Source organism: Pinus tabuliformis, chromosome 9, assembly GCF_031772625.1.
Source record: "Pinus tabuliformis cultivar Carrire ecotype Pingquan chromosome 9, CPIR1, whole genome shotgun sequence".
Lineage (NCBI taxonomy): Eukaryota > Viridiplantae > Streptophyta > Pinopsida > Pinales > Pinaceae > Pinus > Pinus tabuliformis.
In genome coordinates, this window is record NC_142307.1 from 564,895,734 (window position 1) to 564,913,485 (window position 17,752).

Sequence of the window (17,752 nt, forward strand, 5' to 3'; positions counted from 1 at the left end):
ACTTATCTTGATATCAATATGCAAAGTCTAGTTATGGTCAAACATACCAAAATAATATGTTGATGTCCATATAAAAGAGTAACCATCCACCGAAATGCATGGGTGCTAATTGCTGCAACTGCTAGTCTTGTAGGATGTCCTTCACATACATGGTTTTATCAACCATTATAACTGCACACATGTACTTGTACCTGTAAATCCCCCTCTAATATCATAATAAGTTTTATCGGATTACCCGTTACCATGATCTGGGTTTTATGGATCACCCTCAACCATGCCACCAAGGCTCAACACAACCATGAATGCTCAACCAAGCCATGAAGGCACTCTAGCCACTCTGGGCTACAAACCTTGCTACTAGGGCACTCCAACCACTCTGGGGCACAAACCTACCACTAGGGCACTCCAGCCACTCTAGGCTACAAACCTGCCACTAGGGCACTCCAGCCACTAAGGCTCACCAAAGACCTGACTCAACCAGGCCGAGGGTTTTCTAGGCTAACTGTAAACCATTCCAACAGGAATGTCTATGCCACTTCACTCTTGCATGTGGTTTCTTTCTTACCACAAACCGACACTGCAAATACAAAGTGGTTTTTAGATTACCAAGAACTATATGGGGGTACACATGCCTTACAAGGCTTACAACACAACTCCAAATTTTGGAGTTATCAGGTACATGCATTATAAAGACCGCTACAAAACATCCTAGACTTGCTTACAATTAATATATGTGACTCATAATACATCATGTTAGTGAGTCTATTCCATAAACTCACACACAAACTTTAACTTAATTGTCCATCATCACCTAATTTTCAGTGTCGTTGTACAAAATAAATATTTTTTGCACTTCTGGTCTCTTCTTTCTTTTTCTCGTTTAATTGTCTTGGATTCACTTGCGTGATTTTTTAGTGTAGCTAATTCTAACAAGAAAAAGACACACTGCATTGAGTTAGATAATCTCAATGCTTCTAATTCCAAAACATTTATAAATTACAGAAGAGACTCGAACCCAACTGCGATCCAAGTGTTATGGCTCGTCCATCACCAAGCTGACCTGCCCCCATTTCAAACTGATGGCCTCCATAGCACTATGCATAAGGTAGAAAAAACACAAACTCCCAAGGTTCGGGAAGTGCCATGGTTGCATCCCCATTGACAGAAGGCCTAGAATTCACCCGGCCATCCAAAACAACTTGGATCTCTTCCATAAGAATTGAGCTGAAATACATCTGGTGAGATCTTCAAGCTGAGAAATATCTAATAAGAGATCAACATTATGCCTGGAAGTGTCCCTTGAAAACTTTGATCCAGTGCTTTGAATTGGGTTGGAAATCATCGTAGAGCTAATTTTGGCTGTCATTCTATATCATTAGGTGGGGGAGGTAGAGGGGACCTGATTCTCCCACTCCCCTGCGGAGGGGCAAGAGATGCTTTTTGTCTGTCCGTGCTTGAGACACTCCCTACTAATCCTGCAGCTAAAAGCATGCCTGTACCTATAGATGCTTTATTCTTGACATTTATATTGATAGTCTCACCTTCCTTTAACCTCTGGTTAACAACAAGGTGAATTAAAATTTTTCCATCCTTGTTCTCTTCGCCCTTCTCCTTCTCCTACTCCCTCCTGATATACTTCTCGTGATCAAAAAGGGCACCATTGAAGTCGAAAGCCTCGTTCCTCTCCATAAATCTGAGGCCAATGAAGGCATGTTTGTCTTTGCCATCTTCAATATTCAATACACAATAGCGGGAGGAATCAGTAACAATCTCAATAGAGCTCTACGGCTAAACAATCTACCAGGATCCGCCAACTGAACTGCAGTGGTTGGGTTTCAGGTATCGGACCCGCGAAAAAATCCACCTCTCTCCACTCCACGCCACACCTTCTGGGTTGTTCAACAAGCCCTCATCACTCTGACAGGAAATGATATCGAATCTTCCATTTATCACTGCCTCTTTACAATTCTAATTGTTGCTGCAATCACAACGCCTGAGGACATATCAACAAACCTTCTTACTTTGAATGCAGGTCTTTTCTGGAAAAGTGATCGATTCTCACAGGCAGATATCCGATGGACAAACAAAAGATTAAAACAAAAAAATATATTATTTTATTTCCTCAACCTAGGACGGGCCAAGCCCAGGAGGGTCTAGGTCCTCAGATCTCTGATACCATGATAAAAAATCGATAGCGCAAACTATCTTCACATTAATTAATCAAATATGATATTACATATATACAGTAGTATTGTCTCAAGATAGGAAAACTATCTTGGACACACAATTTGTTGGTTGAGAGAATATTTCAACCACACACCAAACTAGGGAAACCACTCATATAGAATAGGAATAGACTCTTTACATAGAAAGTCACAACTAAGACAAGTATGAATTAATATTCCAACATATTATGCATATTCAAAATGGAAAAGAACAAATAACACTGCAAATAAGTAAAATGAATAGAACAATTTATAGACAACTATAAAGCTCTATAGATGGTTGTCTGTGTTATGTGAAAACATGGATTGTACTGACGTGGAAAAGTAGCAAAAAAAACTGACAATTTCCAACATAGTGTAACAAAATAATACTTTCCAGTACGTAAGGATGGTGGCTGGAACGTACTAGTAGTGTGATTACAATTGTACATAGTGGAGGTGGTTGGAAGGCACTCTTAGTGAGTCCATAATGATAATGATCCCTTTCAAAAATCACATCTTTAACTCTGCAACCCATTGATTTTAAGTTTTGGTCAAATTTCATGAGAAAAAAGAGATGTCTCATATAACTAGTTGGTGTGATCATAGTGAAAGTCTCTAGGGATTTCACAAGACCTTAAAATGTAGCAAGCAAAAAGCATGTGGAAAACTATCTTTTAATCTAATAGCAATTAAGTATATATTAATATATAATCTTAAAATTTGGTTTTTTAAGAAGTAAGAGGATTAATTTTCCAAATTTTATGGATTGAAATGTTAATTTCAAAAAAATAAATAATTTTTTTGAAATTATAATATTAGCTAATTAAAAATTTAAAGAATTAACAATTAATAAATGAAAATAAAATCCCCTAAAAAATATTCTTTAAAATGTCTTTATGTTATAAAAAAATTAGGGAAAAAAGAGTTTCCATATAATAAGACATTTCTTGTTTTAATTATATGTTATGTTAAAAAATAAAAATAAAAAGAAAATATTTGCATTGAAAATATATGTTAGTGGTTGTGAAAAATATCAAATTTTGATATATAAAAACATTTTAACAAAATAGAATATGTTTTGGGAAATTTTTTCAACATTCATTGTTACACTACACAAATTTTCTCCATTTTAAAGAGTGTTGAATAAGTTCAAATCATTTTAGATTAAACTAAACTTTTATTTATTACTTATTCTTTCTAACACCATTTTGAGGAAAATAAAAAATTATATTTCCCCATTAAGTTAATTGACATATTGACATGATGATAAAAAAAAAACCACAAAAAATTTCATGCTAACTTTGAAAAACATGGCATTACTAAAAAAATCATGGAATTGAGAATATTGTTTTCCTCACTGCCTCACCATTAGCACTATTCCTAACCAAACAAATTGAATTGGAATTCCTCTTACACGTAAATAATAAGTCTAAACTCCTTAAGGGACCTTTTAGGATACAGAGGGATGTTCGTGTGATACCCCATTGGAAAGGAGGGTGTCTACAATGACAATAAAATAGTTGAGGTTCCTTGAGCGTATATCAAGGAGTACAAGTACCATTATCTTGTAATTTTGGTTGGGAATTAGGAATGAGTGTTTAAGTTGGGAATTCGCTATTATTGTTTTGTTTTAATATTTAGCTAGGTTGTGACATGTGTATGAGTTGGTTAGAGTGATTGAGATTATGTAGCCATTTTTACTAAATATTTCATTATTAAGTAATTATTTTAATATTTAGCTAGGTTGTGACAAGTGTATGAGTTGATTAGAGTGATTGAGATTATGTAGCCATTTTTACTAAATTTTTCATTATTAAGTAATTATCTATATTAATTAAAAATTATTATTCAATTATTAGTGTATATGAATATTGAGCTTTTGAATTTGAATTTAAATAATTTATAAATGTTAAAGATAATAATTTATTATTCGGACTATAGAGACATTCTTCCCCAACTTCATTATTATATTATTTTTATTTATAAACCAAATATTAATTACTTGATTCTGATAGTTGCGTGTCAATCTACTTACTATGGAAAGATTTTCCCCAAAACTTCATTATTATATTATTTTTATTAAATGGAAAATTAATTATTTGATTCTCATGGTTGTTGTGTGTCGAGATTGAGCCTTTGAACTTGGAAAATGTCAATATCGTCATGGTAATGGTTTATGCAATATTATGTGCTATTTCACAAGTAAACGTACACATATTGTTACCTCCAATTCTGGCTAAAGATATATGGTAAACAAATTGACGTTTTTTATATATATAGTGATATGAGGTTCAACGGTTTCCAGGGTGTAACTCGCAATATGAGGGTACAAATTTCATTGAGTATATTTATGACCCGTTGTGTCTTGGCTAAAAGAGTAGGCGACCCCATAGTGGACGTCTCGGCTCTTGTTGAGGCATAAGTTTCCTGCTATTGTGCAACTTGCAAGCACGTAGACTAGGTATATAGTGGCAGCTAGTTAGATTTGATCATGGGTCTGTTCAAGATAACTATCACCAGTTACCGATTCTCTTAGATTTAAAAAACAAACAAACGAAAAAATTGACTTTCTTAAACATTAATAAAAATGTAAATAAAATTTTTATTTCAAGAATATATCACATGTATTGTTCGGGAATTCCATAAAATTTGAGTAAATTATGAAGATAGAAGATTCAGAGACATTGTGAACTTCTACTATATATGTCACTTCTATGTTAAAATGATTGATTTTGTAATGGGAGGTCAATTCTATGTTAAAATGTTCCATCATGCAGGTGGAAATTGGCTGTGATGTCATGGGAAACAAATTGGCTGTGATGTCATGGGAAACCTTTGGATTCACACTGGTATGATTGAAAAATTTAATAGACTTTGTTGACACGGAATTGATTTTGGTGTCAGCCTGCTATAAAATTCAACATACATTGAAAAAAATGGAAAATATGTTATTCAAAGTTTTATTGAAGATATATTATTAAATTTATTTAGTATTTTTTTGGTCTTATTATTAATGTTTATTTTTCATAAAATAAAAATTTATTGTTTTTAAGAATTATTAAAAATAAATGTAAAATTTATTAATATATAGTATAAAAAGATGAAATATAAAAAACCAATTTCAAAAATATATAATTTTTATTTATATATTAAAAAATAATAATTTATATTTCTATATAACATTAATATGTTAATTTTCATTTAAAAGATAATGAATATGTTTATTTAAAGATGCTAATTTAATATAATTTTTTGAAATATAAACGTATAATTGTAAATAACATTTGAATATTTTGCATGAGGGTGTTGAGTGAATTGAACCCATGATCTCTGGATAAGAAACATGTTTTAACAATAAGTACTCAATCAATTGAACCCTTGGGATTGAACAGTAAAGTGCATTATTGACTAGCACAACACCAAAAAAAAAAACTTCAAAAATAGAAAACCCTTGTATTTTAGAACATGTCACATGTACAAATAAAAATCAACAACAAAGTATAATTTCCATATATATATATATATATATATATATATATATATATATATATATATACATATGTATATGTATAACATATATATATATATATACACACACACACACATCAATAAAAAATATAAATCCCCACACAAGGGGAATTTTATTTTATTTTAAGGATTTGTGGGGATTTTTTTATTATCTATTTTTATTTGTATATGTAGCATATTCTAAAATACATATTAATTTTTAATTGCATGCATATATATATATATATATAGTGGTTAAAATGGAGAAAAGAATAAGTAGCTAGAAAAATGTGCATGTTTTTTTATGCAATTGAACTCCCGTAAATCAAATGAAGGGAAATTTTCATTTTTTTTTCACATGGATACATTTTTATTAGACAAATTCATCACTTTACAAAAAATCCTAGCCTTTATTGTTAGCATTTATTTTAACACCTATGTTCATAGTGTTTGAGTTCTACAACCTTCATTTTTCTATCCAAGGCCCTTATTTTTTCTTTTAGCCATGTTATATGCCCCTAGACCCATTATTAATACCTTAAGTAATCTAATGGATGTAATATCTCACTAAGAGACCAAAATTCCCTTAGAATGTCCTATGTCATGTTTTAATGTCCTTCACCATGAAGCTTTACTAAATGACCAAGGACCTTATTATACTTCCCTAACCTTTATCAAGATGTCAAAAACCATTATTTTTATTGAGAATATTATAATTCCCTTTACTAAACCACTCATAATAAAAAATTGCTTAAGACATGCAACATATTTTGAATCTGGGTGATTTTTAGGGCAATTGATATTGAGATGCATAATCAAGGGCCCACAATCATTATGCTTTTATATGACCATGCTTAAAGCTCTAAACTTATTCTTGATGCAATAATAACATAGCCATTGTGCCTACAACTTCCATTGAGGTAATTAATGTAAAACAATGACCTTATGTGGTGGTTTGAAAATTCATTTATGGTGCTTGAGCCTAAGGCAAGGGTAGAGGCTACTCTCCCCCCCACCCCCCAAACATTGTTCAAGTCCCTGCAACACATCATGAGAGTGCAAGTAGTCGTAATGGAATCCATATCCAAGTTCGATGCCAAAGGAACCTTAGAGAGATCTTATATTGTTGTATTTGGGAGTTGTTTGTGGTATTGAATCAAAGAAAAGGTGTTTAAGGCCTAAGGTGCAAGGCTTTTTCTCCCTTTACTATACCGCTTAGCCTCTAGATTGTCATTTCAAGACAAAACCCATTGCTTTCCTCTACAATGTTTAGGCCTTACAACCTATTTCTAGAGTGAAATACCTACTTATGGTAACTATAACCCACTTGGATTGTTAAAAAAAATGACAATTTCCCCATAAAATAATCATAGTATGTGTTATAGACACATTATCATATAAGGAATCCATTTTATTTTAATGATAGTTCCTAAATCCCTCAAGAAGGCTAGATATATCATACAAGGGTTTTATATGGACACTGAGGGATGCATTCAACATTATAACCATAGAATATTTATGAGTAGTTGACGTTGTTCATGGTGATTGTGTGTGAAACGAATCATTTAGGAAATAATGCTCATTCCTATCCTCTTTTCAACTTGGTCAAATATCTAGACACATTTACGGTGTATAACTAACCTATTGATGGTTCTAATAGAACCATTAGAGGAGATTATTAGCAAAGGTTAGATGTTAATATTAAAGCATTCATTCAAGCTGTTTGGGCATATGAAGCAAGTTTTATGGTCAAATTTTCTTGTTTTCGTTTACAAACTATGGTCATGGACCTTACACCCACCCATTATGTCCAATGCCTCACAATGGTGTCCATATTCAACTTAGACGTTAAGAACTCTGTGGAGAAGGTTTGTGTCATGGTTTCTACATGTTGTTCATTGTGGTTAAGCTTGAGAAACTTCAATGCAATGTTAGGTCATTATTGTCACCTAACCATGTTTATGCCTCAACACCCATTTTTATTGCACAAAGCCTACAAATGATAGGTATATCTCATTTTGAGGCTAGACACCCCCTACAATGCTTTTGTACATGTGGTTCAAGTTATTGCATAAGGAATTTGATCATAAGAACACTCAATAAGATCCCAAGACATTACCTTTCAATCTTTTATTATGACGAAGCAATTAGGAGGCAATGTTCAAGGCTAAACATTGTTTTTTACTTGAGAACATGCTTATTTACCATAACTATGACCAAGGCCTCAAGACCCATATGCATTACGAGAAACATTTCAATTGCATCTATATATGACCCCAAGGAAAAGGTCAATGAGGGATCCTTCCATTGTGTATAGTGTTTTTTCATCAAAGTTGAGTTTAAAAAGGTTTAATTAGCGATTAAGGGCCTTATTTACCCCCTTGACTATATGGGATTGTCCATACCCATTTCCAATGCATGAAACCTATTCATCACAGATATATCCTACTCAAAGGCATGTGGATAACCTCTAAAAATATCTCATGTGTTCATTTGAGGACTCCATTAAGGCCCTTAAGCTCAAAAAAATTCAATAATGTTTGAATACACCTGCATTTATTCCTTGATAATGTTTTAATGATATGTCACCCATCCTCAGTGCACAAAGGCTCATAATAAAATTTATATCCAAAATTGATGTCAAAGGTTGCTTAAGGGAAAATTTCACTTGTAGTAACAGTTTACTTTAGATCCAACAGGTTTTGCTGAAGGCTTGCCTCGATAGTGTGTGTGTGCAAAGAAGTGAGACTAAGCTAAAAGAAAACCCATGCATTCAAAGTCACAAAGAGAAAGTGAAGAAGTTACCTCTTATTGTGAGAATTTAGTCTTTGTTGGTGAAGCTAGCTTGGGGAAGATCTCATTGAGATATTTTCTCTTGAATCTTACCTGTGACCCACAAGCAATGAAGAGAACCAATTTGTATATTCTTGCAAAAAAAATGTTAGCACATACACAATAGATCAACAATATAAAACATGAGAATACATGGAATATAAATGAGGTCATTAAAAAATATAAATTTATGAATGATGAACACAAAATAAAGAAGTCATTCATAAAGGGAGACTATAATGAACAAAGTTTGTATATTGAGAGGAATGTATTGATACCAATGTAAGGATCGTATAATTAGAGGAATGCTCAGATACTGCATAATATGAACCTTGTTCATAAAATTGTTATCAGATCATTCCTCTAAGTATACAAACCTTGTTCGTTATAGACACATAATATGGTTACAATTGAATAAGGAACTATTATAGAATCCTTGTAACAAGATCAATGATTTGTTGTATTGTCCTCTCAAGATATTCGAAAATAGGGATGTAACACACACATATTCAGATTGCCCCCATATATGCACATTTACTCAAAAGTTATTATGGAGAATCTCAAAGTCTATTTGCCTTCCATGTCAAATCAAGGGGGGAAGAAATTCCTACTTTCCATAAAGGAATTAGAACCAAATTTTCAAGAAGAGTTGTCATAGGACACAATTTTTCTTAAGAGGTCCAAAAGTACAAGAAAGGGGTAGTATTAGCTTTGGTAGATTGGGTTGAAAGGAAAAATTCAAGACAAAGCAAAATCATACTTTAGTGAGGAGGTAGAGGAAAATTTTCACTCCTTATTTAGTAAATATTTTTGGGACCAAAGCCTCCATACTCTAGGAGGTATGATCTAGATTGGATCATTATATTATTTTTTCATATATCTCAATGCTTTCATCGTTGAAAAAATTGGATGAGTCAACTTGTAGGGTCATTTTGATGGTAGTTTCCTGTTTGTACAAATGACGTATAAAACCTTTTAGGGACATTTTGACGTATTAAATGATGATTTTTATGCTACAATACTTACTTATGCTAGAGTCTGTGGAATTATTATACATTTAGATAACTAGCAAACAGGGTAACAATTGTTCCAAACAAATTTCATATGAAAACCATATGTTTCCCACAAGTTGACCAACATAGTATGAGAGGATACCACATCAACCCCAACTACTCGTACATATGGGGATAGGCACATGTGGACTTTAAGAAGACTCTAGAAGGACCAAATTATAACTCTACCTAAAGGTTTAGGGTGTCAAATATTACCCCTAGTTAGATATTGATTTATGTCATATATTAGGCCCTAGGAATGCAAAGAAACTTAGAGTGTGAAGACATATAGAAGAACAAAGGGTGTTAAATTTTTCTGACAACTTTATAGGTCACATGTCTTAGGTAATTCCACAAAGAGTACATATTCCATTGTACTTGCATTTTTCCATACTAGATAAAAGAGAGCATACAAGCCTCACTTGTAAAGGGGTTTTGTCTCATAAGGGTTTCCAAAGGAAAAACTTGTGTCTATTGTGGTTGGCATGATTGTATTTGCTTATATTATCCATCTCTCACATTTCAGCTAACAAAAAAATATGCTATTAAATAATTTGTAATATAAAGGAAAATTTAACTCACGTACTATAAATTTTAGTAATTTTATCAAATTAGTTTTGATGAACTATTTTAGTGGAATTCCCATGACACCTTATAGATCATCAAGTTATAGCCGTAGATGATCTGGAATTTATACAGGACAAAGAATTAAAGGTATTACAGACTCATGTGCATGGATGTGCCTATGTTACTTTATACAACGGATCGATAAGATTGCAAAATACATAGACACTGAAGCAGTTACAGAAAACATAACAAGCAAACATGTAAACACAACAAGTTTAATAAGGAGTTCACCCAATGATCCTAGGCTACGTCTCCTGGTCCAGCCTTCAGTGGTAGCCTCTCTATTATGTTTTCAAAGCAGATTTTTACAATAGTGAGCTCAATTTGAGTCTCACTCAACAGATATAAATCAGTAGGATTGGACTTGGATCCCCCAAGCCTCTAGAGTACAAAGACTCTCCTTACTGAAACTCTACCTCTATTGGTCACATTAGTATGAGCCCAATTTGAGACTCATACATGATAGGCATGTACAGAGGAGTTCACTTGAACCTCTCAAGCCTTCTGTAGAGTACACAGACTCTCTGACTCTCTCTGGATCTCTCTGGCTCGATGCTGCCTTCAGGTCAGCTCGGCTTCTTCCCTATGTTCTCTGCTTTCTTAACTCACTTTTCTCACTGCTTGCTTTGTTTCTGTCAGTTCGTGGCTTTAAAGCCAATATTCTTTCTGACTGTTCGTTTTCGCTTCCCGGCGCTCTGGTACTCCTGCCTCTGTCCGTTTGAATTCCTCTGTTTTGTGTCATCATCATTGTGTAACGCATTACAAGGAGGTGGCCACTTGTTTCATAACGAACTGAGTGTCAGTTCTCTTGGAAATGTCTGAATGGTCATTATTTCTGTTTAACTCCCAGATTGCCCACGAACATGATTCCTCTGCCAACTCATCATTCATGCTGGACTTCAAAATTTATATAAGTTAGCCTGTTCAACCCTTTGAATCCGGTCATCCATCAGATCGCATATCTGTCATCGATCTGGAGCCTCCAGATCCTATGGTCTTCGTCCATATCGGGCGGGTAACTTGCATGACGTTTACCCGTCTGATGTGAGAGGTTTTCTCTCTCTTCTGCTATATGTGTGGCACCCACTGTGGCATCGGGCGGGACTCGGTTGAAACCGCTTCCTTCTCAAAGCCCTTTCGATATCCTGTTGGTTTTTGTGTGGGACCCGCCTCTGACGGAATCAACGAATTCTGTACGGTTTTTAACTTTTCGGGTCTAGGTCGCTCAAGGCTTTTCCATATTTGAGGGTTTTGCCCGACGATATACGATTAGTGACTTGTTGCTAATCACATATCAGAAACCTTCCTTGTTTCTCAAAAAGGCTTCTCGTTTTGTTGTTTCGTGACAGCGCACATTACCATGGGCCAACAGTCTGCACGCTTGACCGAGGGTCCTCGTTGCTTGGCGTTGCTCACAAATTACAACTGTTCAAGGATATTTTTGATAAGCTTAACCTTTGTAAGTCCTTGACACTTTGGCATGAATTTTACAGAGTTATGAAAACTTAGAGAGTTCTTTAGGATCAAATTCGGATCATGACCTTCCCACTGAAAAGCTTTTGGACCACCAAAATTTGGTTTTTAAGCATCAATCAAGTGAGGGTACAGATTCCTCGCTTGCCCAATTTCTATCCATTTCGCAATGCTTGGTTTTGAACCTTTGAGTCCAATCCTCAGGTACTCAACATCCCCCCTGCGCGTAGTTCTCACCTTCCTGTCCAGAACTATATCTTCCTGCAACTCATTGAGATATTCAGGTAACAGATCATCAATAGAAGGAAATTGACTCTGCTCTTCGGGATCTTCAATGAATGAAGGTTCAAATAGTCTCAAGCTATCTGCATTAACAACTGAGTAGATGTGCATGTAAGCTAGTAAATCAAGGCGAAAATCATTCTCACCAATTTTCTCAAGTATCTTGAAAGGTCCATACCTTATTGGTTTTAGCTTCTTACCTTCACCTTGCATTCTGCCTTTGCTGATATATAGCCAGACTTGATCACCAACTTGGAAACTATGCTCAGACTGATGCTTATCATGCCTTGTCTTGTACTTGGCTTGGATATTTTCCAGCTGTTCCTGCACTACCTGGAGAATCTCTTGGATTTTTTCGATGAACTTGGTTGCCTTGTCCACATCACTGTGTCCCTCAACTGCTATGTCTTTACCAAAGACAAAATCCAAGGGAGACCTTGGTGTGAAGCCAAAACATGTCTCAAAAGGAGATCTTTATGTAGAAGAATGTTTAGCTCGGTTGTAAGCATGTTGCACATAACATAAATGTTCATCCCAAAGCTTGGGATGCTTGCTGCAATAGCCTCTGAGCAACTAGATCATTGTCCTGTTGACCACTTCTGTTTGGCCATCTGTTTGTGGATGAAACACTTTTCTCTTCTTCAGTCTGGTGTCCATCAATTCCCACAAACTTGACCAAAATTTCCCAACAAATCGGGTATCTCGATTAGATATAATGGAAGTGGTTAATCCAAAATGAACGCATACATGCTGAAAGAACAACTTTGCAGTTTGTTCAGCTGTAATCTATTTGTTACAAGGTATTAAAATACACATTTTGTTAAACCTATCCACAACAACATATAAATAGTCATGACATTTTCTAGATTTAGGCAGTCCCCCAACAAAGTCCACAGAAACACCTTCCCAAGGATGAGAAGGAACTGGTAATGGAGTGTAAAAGCCTAGTTTTCTATTGTTGGGCTTTCTTTTAGCACACATGGTACACCCTCTTGGGCATCTAGAAACTGTCTCATCCATTTTTGGCCAATAACAAAATCTGTGCAGTTGTGCAACTGTTTTACTTATACCAAAGTGACCTGATATTAGAGAAGTGTGTGCTTCTCGAATTATCTTTACTCTTTTTGTTTGAGGAATGCATAACTTTCCCAAATGATACAAGAGTTGGTCATTAACATGATAATCCAATTCTTCTACTTGTTTTCCATGACTTAAAGTTGCATATACATCTTTAAAATCTATATCTTGAGCATATTGTTCAATGTAGCTTTCATGCAATACTGAATTATGCTTAAGTATAGTAGATGCATTTATGATTGGTCTGGACAACATATCTGCAACTTTATTTTGTATGACCTTTTTATATCTGTTGACAAGATGAAACTGTTGTAGAAAACCAATCCACCTATAGTGTCTTGATTGCTGCAACTTAGTTTGTGAGTGCAAATATTGAAGTGGTTGATGATCTGTATGTATAACTGTCTCTTTGCCCATTAAATAATGTTTCCACTTTTTCACACTCTGTACTAACGCATACAATTCTTTATCATATGTGAGATAGTTAACTACTGCAGAATTAAATGTCTCGGAATGATAACATATGGGTTTACCGAACGGCATCAACACTGCTCCCATAGCATAGTGACTGGCATCCGTTTCAATCTCAAATGGTCTTTGAGGGTTGGGCAGTGTTAGTATTGGTGTTGTACTAATCTTTTCTTTTAAGGTGTTGAAGGCTTTCTGCTATTTGCATCCCGACTGAAACACCTTGTTCAATCCTGTTAAACCATGTAAGGGAGTTGCAATCAAGGAAAAGTTAGAAATAAACTTTCTCCAATACTGTGCTGCTCCTAAGAAGCTTCTAACTTCTGTAGTAGATTTTTGTTTAGGCCAGTTTACAATGATTGCAACCTTAGAGGGATCTATCTTCAATTCACCACCCCCTACAATATGACCTAAATAATTCAAAGATGTTTTGCCAAATTCACATTTTGAGAGCTTAACATAAAGATTCTCTTTTTTTCAGAACATCTAGAGTCTGCTTGACATGCTTCAAGTGTTCTTCCCATGTTTTACTAAATATAAGAATGTCATCCAAATATACAATGACAAAATCATCAATAGAAGGTCTGAGTACATCATTCATTATTCTCATGAAAGTAGCAGGAGCATTAGTTAAGTCGAAAGGAATAACCAACCACTTATACAATCCCTGCTTTGTTTTGAAAGTAGTCTTCCATGCATGTTGCTTTGCAACTCTGACCTGATGATAGCCACTATGCAAGTTCAAATTGGAAAAATAAACAGCTTCTTTCAACTGATCTAATAGATCATCTATGCGAGGAAGGGGATAATGATTTTTGATCATTATCTTATTCAGTGCTCGGTAACCAATGCACATTCTCTACGAGCCATCTTTCTTTCTCACCAAGACAATTGGAGACCCACAAGGCGATGTGTTAGGTCTTATGAACCCTTTCTCTAGTAGCTCATGTACCTGCTTCGTGATTTCTGCATTCTCTAAAGCGAACAACCTGTACATTCCGATGTTAGGCAATGGAGCATCTTGCTACAAACTAATATCATGTACTATTTCCTTTTTGGGTGGCAGACCTTTAGGTTCTTGAAATAGTATATCATATTCTAAAACAACTTTTTCTAAATCAGCTTGTTGTTTAGCATTACAACCCTCAAATACATTAGTTTTATCAGGTTTCTTTTCCTTTACAACCATCAGTAAAAATTGTTTGCATGAATTTACAATTCTTTTCATCTACCCTGAGTTTATGAGAGTATAATTATTCTTGAGTTTATGAGCTCTTACAATATATTTGATTCCATCTTTAACGAGTTGATACTTGTTTTCAGCTCTATAGAAAATAGCTTTCCTATCATACAAGTAAGGACTTCCTAAAATAATTCCACATATATCCAAGGGAACAATATTTAACTCAACCTCATCTACAAATGCTAACCCAAAATAAAACCTAAGTTTACATTTTCTAGTCACTTGTAGCTGTGCTTTATCACATAACCAACCTAATGGATATGGATTTTTGTGAGGTGTGGTTAGTAATCCCAACTTCTTTACAATTTCTTCAGAAATTAAATTTACTTGTCAGCCACTATCAAACAAAGTATCGATTTTTTTATGCTTGGAAACAGCTCGAATATGAAAAATCTCATGTATTTTCCTCTCATTTTCTTTATTGTCAGTAGATTGTACAGAATTACTACTAGATGCTTCAGAATTTTTACCTTTTATACCTATGGCTGCAATTGTTGTTTCATCTCCTGAATTTGACCCCAAATCCTTTTGAATAACTGTAGTAGTCTTCTTCTTTCTTCCATTGTACTTCTTGGGTTTCAGCTCCAGATGCAGAATCCAACAATGTTCATCATCATGCCCATCCTTCTTATAGTGAGTGCATGAAGATTTGGTCTTTTGTACAATATTTATCTTCCTCTCTTTCCATTTCTGTTTTCTTTTCTCCTTATTCTTGCTTGCAGTGGGTTTTGATTATCCCCCAACTTTTGGGTTCACATTCTGACCTCTAGCCTCTAGATGTGTAGCCTGAATCAAAGCTCTTTTCCTAAATTCTTGAGTGTAACTTTGTACACTTTGCCCTTTTAATTGTCGAAGAGTTTGCCAACTCATCATGGCTTGTTGCATATAAGCTAGTGGATAGAACTATTTTTTAATTGCAGAAACAAATTCACTCCAGACAGAAAGAATTTTACCATGCTTCTTCATGTCAGCTTGTGTCCTGCCTTCCCACCATACCATGGTAGTGTCTCCAAGGCGTAGGTTTGCTAGCTGAATCTTACAACTATCTAAATCAATGCTTTGCACCCTGAAATAAACATCAATCTGTCTAATCCAATTATCCAACTTCTATGCATTCAACTCTCCCTCATATATTGGTAAATCAAATTTAACATCTAATTTAATAAAAGATGTCTTCTTTTTGTTTTCAGGGCTACTAGGAGGTGTGGGAAGTTTTTCTTCTTTCCCTTTGCCTTTAGAGTGGTCATGGAGGAGAGATTCTTCTGCTCCTTTATCTCGTTTGGAGTTTGATGAATCTTCCTCTCTACCTTTCTTAAATTCTCTATACATTTCCTCTACCATGGCTCTCATGGTCATGAAACTATCCATGAACTGAGGGTCTGATTCCAAGGGACTTTCTTCTGACATTTTCCTCTTAGGATAGACTCTTCCAATTTCAGGGTTAGTTTCAACCAATTCTCCTTCTCCTAATTTAAGCTTTGATCTAGTTAGCATTCAACAACAAAATCCAGCACAAGCTTGTCTAACCTTAGTAAACTAGAGCTCTCATACCACTTAATCTGGAATTTATCCTTGACAAAGAATTAAAGGTATTACAGACTCATGTGCATGGATATGCCTATGTTACTTTATGCAGCGGATCGATAAGATTGTGAAATACATAGACACTAAAGAAGTTAGAGAAAACATAAGAGGCAAAAATGTAAACACAACAAGTTTAATAAGGAGTTCACCCCATGCTCCTGGGCTACGTCACCTAGTCCAGTCTTCAGTGGTGGCCTCTCTATTATGTTTTCAAAGCAGAGTTTTACAATAGTGAGATCAATTTCAGTCTCACTTAACAGATATAAATCAGTAGGACTGGACTTGGATCCCCCAAGCATCTGGAGTACACAAACTCTCCTTACTAAAACTCGACCTCTATTGGTCACAGTAGTATGAGCCCAATCTGAGACTCATACATGACAGGCATGTACAGAGGAGTTCGCTTGAACCTCTCAAGCCTTCTTTGGAGTACACAGACTCTCTGACTCTCTTTGGCTCTGTGTGGCACGTCGCTGCCTTCAGGTCAGCTCGGCTTCTTCCCTCTGTTCTCTGCTTTCTTAACTCACTTTTCTCACTGCTTTCTTTGTTTTTGTCAATTCATGGCTTTAAAGCCAGTCTGCTCTCTGACTATTCGTTTCCACTTCTCAACGCTCTGGTTCTCCTGCCTCTGCCTGTTTGAATTCCTCTGTTCTGCGTCATCATCACTGTGTAACGTGTTACAAGGAGGTGGCCACCTGTTTCATAATGAATCGAGTGTCAGTTCCCTTGGAAACGTTTGAATGGTCGTTATTTCCGTTTAACTCCCAGATTTCCTGCGAACATGATTCCTTTGCCAAATCATCATTCATGCCAGACTTCAACCTTTATACAACTCGGCTGGTTTACCCCGTTGAATTTGGTCATCCATCGGATTGCATATCCATCATCGATCTAGAGCCTCCAGATCCTACGGTGTCCATCCATATGGCAGGTAAGTTGCATGACGTTTACCCATCCGACGTGAGCGGTTTTCTCTCTCTTTCGCCGAATGCATGGCACCCAGTGTGTGGCATCAAGTGGGACTTGGTTGAAACCGCTTACCGCTCGAAGCCCTTTCGATATCCTGTCGGTTTTCATGTGGGACCCGCCTCTGGAGGAATTGGCAAATTTCATACCATTTTTGACTTTTCCGGTCTGGGTTGCTCGGGGCTTTTCCATCTTTGAGGGGTTTGCTCGGCGATATGAAATTAGTGACTTATTGCTAATCGCATATCAGAAACCTTCCCTGTTTCTCAAAAAGTCTTTCCGTTTTGTTGTTTCGTGACAGTGCGCGTTACCATGGGCCAATGGTCTGCGTGCTTGACCGAGGGCCCTCGTTGCTTGGCGCTGCTCACAAATTACAACTGTTTGAGGATATTTCTGATAAGCTCGACCTTTGTAAGCCTTTGACACTTTGGCAT

The 17,752-nt window shown here is 35.6% G+C and overlaps 1 pseudogene; it reads right to left on the reverse strand.

Moving 5' to 3' along the window:
* Positions 1–1,177: 1,177 nt before the first annotated feature.
* LOC149149780 (uncharacterized protein At1g03900-like) lies at positions 1,178–17,510 on the reverse strand (annotated as a pseudogene).
* Positions 17,511–17,752: the final 242 nt, after the last annotated feature.